Consider the following 7,299-nt stretch of genomic DNA (forward strand, 5'->3'; position numbering starts at 1 on the left):
TGGGCGTGGTTCTCATCGCTCCGCCTGTACCATGACAATATATACTCTCTAAACTTGTTGTATGGTCCTTTGTTGCACTTTTTCTCCATAGCAGTCTATCAAACTACTGAGACGTAAGTAAGTATTGGTCTAATCACGCTTCTTTAGAGCCAATGGACTATCCTCGGCTTCAGACCCCATTTCGAGCCTACGGCCCGTCTACATAGTGCCCAACATCTGTGAGCCTTCTCAGTACGCTCCTGAATGTTACACTTCCAAATCAGTTTCCTGTCCAATATCACTCCTAAGTATTTGACCTTGTCAGATATCAAAATCGTTTCATTGAGGAAACGTGGTGCGTTAAATTGGCTCACTTTCGTCTTGCTCGTGAACAGGCATATTTCAGTCTTCTCTGGGTTAATATTGAGACCCCTGGGTCTAGCCCAGTCATATGCCATATGCAAGACCAAGGCTTCCTTTATCATAATTTACGTAATGATGAGCCTTCGATTAATCTCATTATTCCAAGATTTCGGTGTCTCCGTGAGTCCCGTCATATCCTATGGAAAATGCGTTCATTAAAAGCCTCAACACTAACGTTCCAGTTTGGGCATGGGTTTTTGAGAGAAACTTTGTTTACTTTAACGCTATTGACCACAGAAAAGCTTCCAGGAGGCACGTTTGCCGCTCTGGTAATCTTATTGTATTTCTTGAGCCGTTAGTAATACACATCCCAATATACTTCCTCTTTTTTACGACATGCTCTGTTAATAAGTCTGCGTACCTCTTTCCCAATGTTTTGAATCTCCCCGGTCATCCAGTGATTTTCTGATATCCATTCTCGAAGAGGACAACTCGGACAACTCCTCGGCCGAATACCAGTGTTAGCATAGAATAATTAGTAGTTAATATGGTTCAGTCCAGAAACTTTGTTCCGTGTCGTCCATGGCTCCTGATTTAAGGCAATGTGAATCTTGCCTTGCTGATTTTCTTCATCAGAGCGTGAGTAGCTGTCACGCTCCGGTGGAGGTTTATTTGGATTACCTTGATATGTAGTCCTCTATAGATAGGCTTCTTGGGAGTGGGGGATGGTCTTATCGTCTGCTTCCTGTTCTTTAGGCTTCATTTACTTTCCCGTTACTGCACTGCCTGTTGTTCTAATATTAGGATCTTTGCATATGCTGGTCTTCCGAATCTTGACCGAATGGCTCCATCATCGAATCCCAGTTCGTTAGGCTGAATTGTGTCTACCGTCACTGTATTGCCTGATGTTCCAATATTAGGATCTTCAGCAGCAGAAGTCTATGATGATTCCGTCGTCGGATCCCTGTTCGTTAGGCTGCGTTGGGTCTCTCGCCCCTGCCCTGCCTGATATTTTAGCATTAGGATCTTTACATCCCAATATTGAGAGAGTCGGTGATAATCTTGTCGTCGGCCCCCTGTCCGTAAGACTTTATTGAGTGTCCCGCCACTGCGCCATCTGATGGCTCAATATGAGGATATTAGCTTACCCTTGTCTTCCCAATTTTGAAAAAACGGCCAAGGCCCGTAGTACGCCAGGCCTCTTCACGGAGACTCGATCAATGCCCACCACAAGAGAGTTCCCTTCCGATGACGCAAAGCGCAGCGTTAAGACGTTCCCTGTATACTCACAGCTCATAATTCGTATAGGTGGACTTCCTTCGGAGTTCAATACATGTTCGATAACCCGATCGTTTACCAAATGCCTCACCTGGGACAGGCGATCTGGTGGAATTCTAAGGGATGCACAGCCGATATCGACGACTGAATAAGTCATCTCATCTCTGTTGTGCTTCCTTACCACTCCGGCGTAAAAGGGCGGCTTCTTACCATTCTCAGCGCCCATCTTGCCCTTCTGTGATGTCTGTGGCATCCTTTTGAAAGTCACAGTCCTCCATGAAGACTCAGGGGCCGTGCGCGCTTCCTTCGTTCTGTTCCGACTGTGTCTCCCTCCACAGGACACTGTCTGATGTCTCCATTGCGCGGGGGCTGGCTTGGTCTTCCCAGAATACTTGAAAGCGGGGAGCTCTTTTTCTTCTATAGCATTTTAGCAGTGTTGTGCTCTTTAGGAGATCTGATTCTATTTCCAGCTTCCGTAGAAGTGCCTGGAATGTCAGTTCTATCCCTTCCAGCATACTGCACATTCGCCCGATTGCTCGGCCGGCACATACTCCTCGGTCTCCTTCGTCGTGGCCTGGATCGCATTCCCGGTTTGCTTGTGAGCTTTGCAAAGCCATCGCTCACTTCTGCCGTCATCCCGCTGCCCTCATCTCTCGATTCGGCTGCGATGACTGTTTCATTGACACTGTCGTTGTCTGAATCCGTGTCGGAAGCAGCACCTTTATTTAAAGGCCGGGGACGAACTGTGCATCCCTTTGGTTTATTTGTCTCAATCACATTGATTAGTCTGACGACTAGTTGTGCGCTTGAACCCTTTGCCTCCTGAGCCCCTACATAGCGCAATTCTTATCCGAAATGACTGAAGTGTTACACAATAACTTCTACAATGTTCAGTATTCAATTCATTTATGCTCCGAATTGGATTTTAACTTAATGTAGCTTCAATAACAGTTCTTACACATTATTCTTTGTTTGCCTAAAAAGAGATACCGCGCAAAGAACTCGACAAATGCTATCCATGGTGGAGGGTATATGGGATTCGGCCTGGCCGAACTTAGCACGCTCTTACTTTTTTTAATTTTGATAACTATGTAGGTTACGTAAATCTGTACAATTTACAAAAAGTTCTACTTGCTGCATTTTGGAACCATTTAGTGCAAATCACGATTAAAAAATAGATCCTACATCGTCATCCAATTTCTACAACTTCTAAAATTATATACCCATGTCCTCATGTGATACACATCTTTAGTGGGTCTGGCCGTCAGTAAAAAAATAATATTACTCATATTTTTGATTGGGGATTTTTTTACGACAAGCATTCGAATAGCCCAAAAATGAAATACAATAGATGGTGGCACAGGCAGGTAGAAGGAATTTTCGTGAATGAGATATTCATCATAACACAAACGGAGATATGTGTCCCAGTGCATGATGCAGTTCATGTACTATAGGATCCACAGGGATTATAAATTAGGTTGGTGAAATGGTATTAAAACTAGTTAAAAGGGTGTTTTTTGTAGCCAAAAGGTAACATTTTTGTTCCCTATACGGACTTAACTTCCTCGCATAACTTAAACAAATGCAGCCCAAGGACATAACAATTCATCTAAAAGGTGCTGAGTGTAGATCAGTCCTCGCGTATATAATGTACCCTTTTCCTTTTTTGTTCTCACGATGGGCTCATCCTTTTGATTTCAATTAATACGTCGAGTATGGCTCACAGAGATTTAAACAAATCCCCTGATTTAGTGTCAGTATAAGGTCTGCCCAAAATCCATGGTCGTGGAAGTACACATGGTGGATCCGGCAAAACCGTTTTAATTTGTTCTAGTGATTGGCAAATGTCCGTACTTCAAGTAACTTCATCTTTGCCACTGTTCCTTAATGGGCAAATTTGTATTACTTCTTTATCTCTGGAGCTATCTATGCTCTGATGGAACTTCTAGATAGAGTAATCAAAACTTGAAAGGCTAACAAAAATCTTATATATTTAAAACGAGTTTGTGTTTGTTTGTTTGTCTGTTTCTTATAGACTCAAAAACGGCTGTACCGATTTTCTTGAAATTTTCGCAGATGGTGCATAATGATCCCGTGGTGGATGGTGCATTATTTAGACCCATCACGACAATATGTGACTCAAATGAATGGTATTTAACATTAGCAAACTTATCTGATATCCAATTGGCAGACCAAGTGTTTGGGGGACCGCCCCAACCCCCAAAACACCCCTAAATCGGACATACTTGCCGACCATGGCAATATGGGACTCAAATGAAAGGTATTTGCGAGTAGAATACGAATCTGATATCCAAATGTTGGACCAAGTTTCTGGGGGTGCTCCCCTTTCCCAAAACACCCCCAAATAGGACTTAATTACTGACCATGGTAATCTGGGGCTCAAATAAAAGGTATTTGAGTGTAGAATACGAATCTGATATCCAAATGTAGAACCAAGTGTTTCGTATGCCGCCCCTCTCCAAAAATAACCACCAAACTGGACAAATTTAACACTTATCTCAAATGGAATGACTTTAGAAGTAAAGCACGAATCTGATATCAATATTTAGGAAAACGTGTCTATGGGGCCACCCCACCCGCATAACACCACCCAAATAGGAAGTATTTGCTGACCATTGCAATATGAGGCACAAATAAAAGGTATTTTTTTATATATATATATATTTTTATATGTATATTTTCAAAGCCCCCGAAACCGGTCGTGTTTGCCGACTATGGAAAAATGGGGCTCAAATGAAAGGTATTTGGGAGTAGACCATGAATCTGATATCAACATTCGGTACCAACTCTCTAGGTAACGTCCCACCAACATAACAACCCCCAAATAGGACGTATTTGCCCACCAAGACAATTTGGGTCGTAAGGAGAGTGGAACTAAATATTCATAGTTTTTAGGGCCAATACCCCAAACCGGGCATATTTGCTGGCTTTTGCAATAAGGGGTTTAAATAAATGGTATTTTAGATTAGAAAATGAATTTGATATCCAATTTTGAGGCCAATATCAATATGGGGTTCAAATAAATGATGTATGAGAATAGAGCACGTTACTGATATATTTTCAGGGCTTAGTGTTTGGGGACCACCCCACTCCCAAAAACACCCCTAAATCGTGCATATTTACCCACCATGATAATATGGGGCTTAAATGAAAGGTTTTGAGAAGACCCCTTTTCCTAATATACCCCACAAACAGCAATTTTTTACTGACAATCGCAATATGGGGATCAAATAAAGCGATTTGGTATTCCCCAAAACACCCCCGAAGGGTAAAAATTTTTCGACCATGCCAGTATGTGGCTCAAATGAAAGATATTTGAGATTAGAAAACGAATTTGATAACCAATTTTGGGGCCATGTGTTTCGGGGACGCCTCATCCTGTAAACTTCCCTTAAACCAATGGCAATTTGGGGTTTAAATAAATGGTATTTGAGAGAAAAGCACGATGCAGATATTTTTTCAGGACCAAGTGTCTGGGGGACCACCTCACCCCTAAATCAGACATCATAAGAATATCGGGCTGAAATTAAGTATTTTAAGAATGGAGTACACCTTACATCCAAACATAAAATTGTAGACTAGTAGAGATCATATAGGATTTAGATAAAGACACTTATATTGTTAAACTGTTAGTCAAGCGATATACTATTTTCGTAGCATGGTATTTCACTAAGAGCTATACTTAAAGTAAAAGAAGCCGCAGTGGAGCGGGCCCGGTTCAACTAGTATATTATAAATTTCACGATTGTGCTGTGTTGTGATGTTTGACCTTTTTATTTAATACTTTTTCGGTTTGTTCGGCTCGAGGTTATGAAAACAATTTTTAAAAAACTGATGTTATTGTTTTTGAAAATTGTTTTATTATTGAAAAATCCAATATCTCGAAAAGTTCAGGTTTTCACTCTCAGGGAATTTCAGTGAAATTTTTATACATTTAAACATTAATATACAAAATAAATAAAACCATTTTTTTTTCTTTTTTTCAATAATTACATTATTTTTAACAATTTCAAACGACTTTCTTTTAACAATGTAAAGCTTATACTAAAGCTCTCTCTACTGCCTATACCTATATATCAAACTTCTATAAATCTGTGCACAGTGATCTGTGACCTCCTTAAAGTTTATCCATTTATCTAAAGGAATGCAAATTATATGTAACATTTCTAACATGTATCTGTATTCTTGTGTCAAAATTTCTACGTCCTTAAGGTTTGGAATATGTCCTGCCAAGCTGCAATGAGCGGCAAGTGCCGTCTTTAGTTCTATGGGTTTGTGAGACAGTTTTTGGTACTTTTGGTAGTTTTGTACTTGTGGTGCCTACATATGCCATTGGGCATGAGTTACCCTCATTTCCATTGCATTGTATCTCATAAACTACATTACACTTATCTCCTTTATCCATTTTTGTCTTTGTCCTGTTAAAGAAATTGCATACGTTGTTGTTGGTTTTAAATGCTAATCTGCAGTTATTCTCGTCATATATATCCAAGTTTTTTAGGCGTTGCGAAAAGCCAGGGATGTAAGTTGTAGATTTGAATATCTTTGGCGATTTTTCCTCTTCCGTGTTGGAAGATTTTTCCCTTACGTGTGTGATAAGACTGTTTATGGCGTTGTTTGGACAACCATTTAATCTAAGGATTTGTCGTATTTTCTTCTCGTTCTTGTTGGGCAAAATGGTGTCACTGATTTTGAAAACCCTTTCAATGAAATTTGTTGCTGTATTAATCTTTATCCGTCGTGGATGTTTCGACTGAAAATTAATTAATCTCCCTGACGCCATAGAAATTTTTACACAAGAAAACAATTACAAACGTAGATACATATTAGAAATGTTACATATAATTAACACTCCTTCTGACAGACGGATAAACTTTAAGGCGGACACATATCACTGTGCACATATTTATAGGAGTTTGATACATAAGTATAGGCAATAGAGAGAGAGAGAGAGAGCTTAAGTATTAGTTTTATATTGTTTGAAGAAAGTCGTTTGAAATTGTTAAGAATAATGTAATTATTGAAAAAAAGAGAAAATCGAAAATCGCAAGTTTTCTTCCCCAGGGAAATATTGGACTTTTCAATAAAAGAACAATTTTCAAAAAAAAATTTCAGTTTTTAACAATTGTTTCCATGACGTCGAGCCGAACAAACCAAAAAGTAAAAATTTCACGATTTATAGAAAAATGCACTTTATTATGTCGCGAAGACTTTCTTTACATTACAATACTTTTACATCAGAAACCTGAACGAACGAGTTTAAAAATTTCAAATGTTTATGGAAATAATTCAGGCACTCCAACAAATAACGGGACAATAAAAAAACGTTGATAAAATATATTGAGCATTAATAAGAGTGGTACACATCCGTACTTTATTTTGTCCGACAGTGTATATTTAGAAATATGAGGGTTTCTGAACGGAAAATCAGAGGTTTTTTCAAAGAAATATTACCATCTCTGCTATAGTACCATTATTTTTGCTTCAATAGGTAACTTTTGTTTTAATGATAATTGAAGAAGACTTAATGCTAATGAGTTCTAAGCTTAATCTCAGAGTCTCAAATCGCAAGGCATTTTTTGTATTCAGTTAACTCTATATGTCCACTAACTTAATTCTATTCATAACTTTGTGTACGGGGCTACAAAATGTAACAAC

Source organism: Stomoxys calcitrans, chromosome 3, assembly GCF_963082655.1.
Source record: "Stomoxys calcitrans chromosome 3, idStoCalc2.1, whole genome shotgun sequence".
In the NCBI taxonomy this organism is placed as follows: Eukaryota; Metazoa; Arthropoda; class Insecta; order Diptera; family Muscidae; genus Stomoxys; species Stomoxys calcitrans.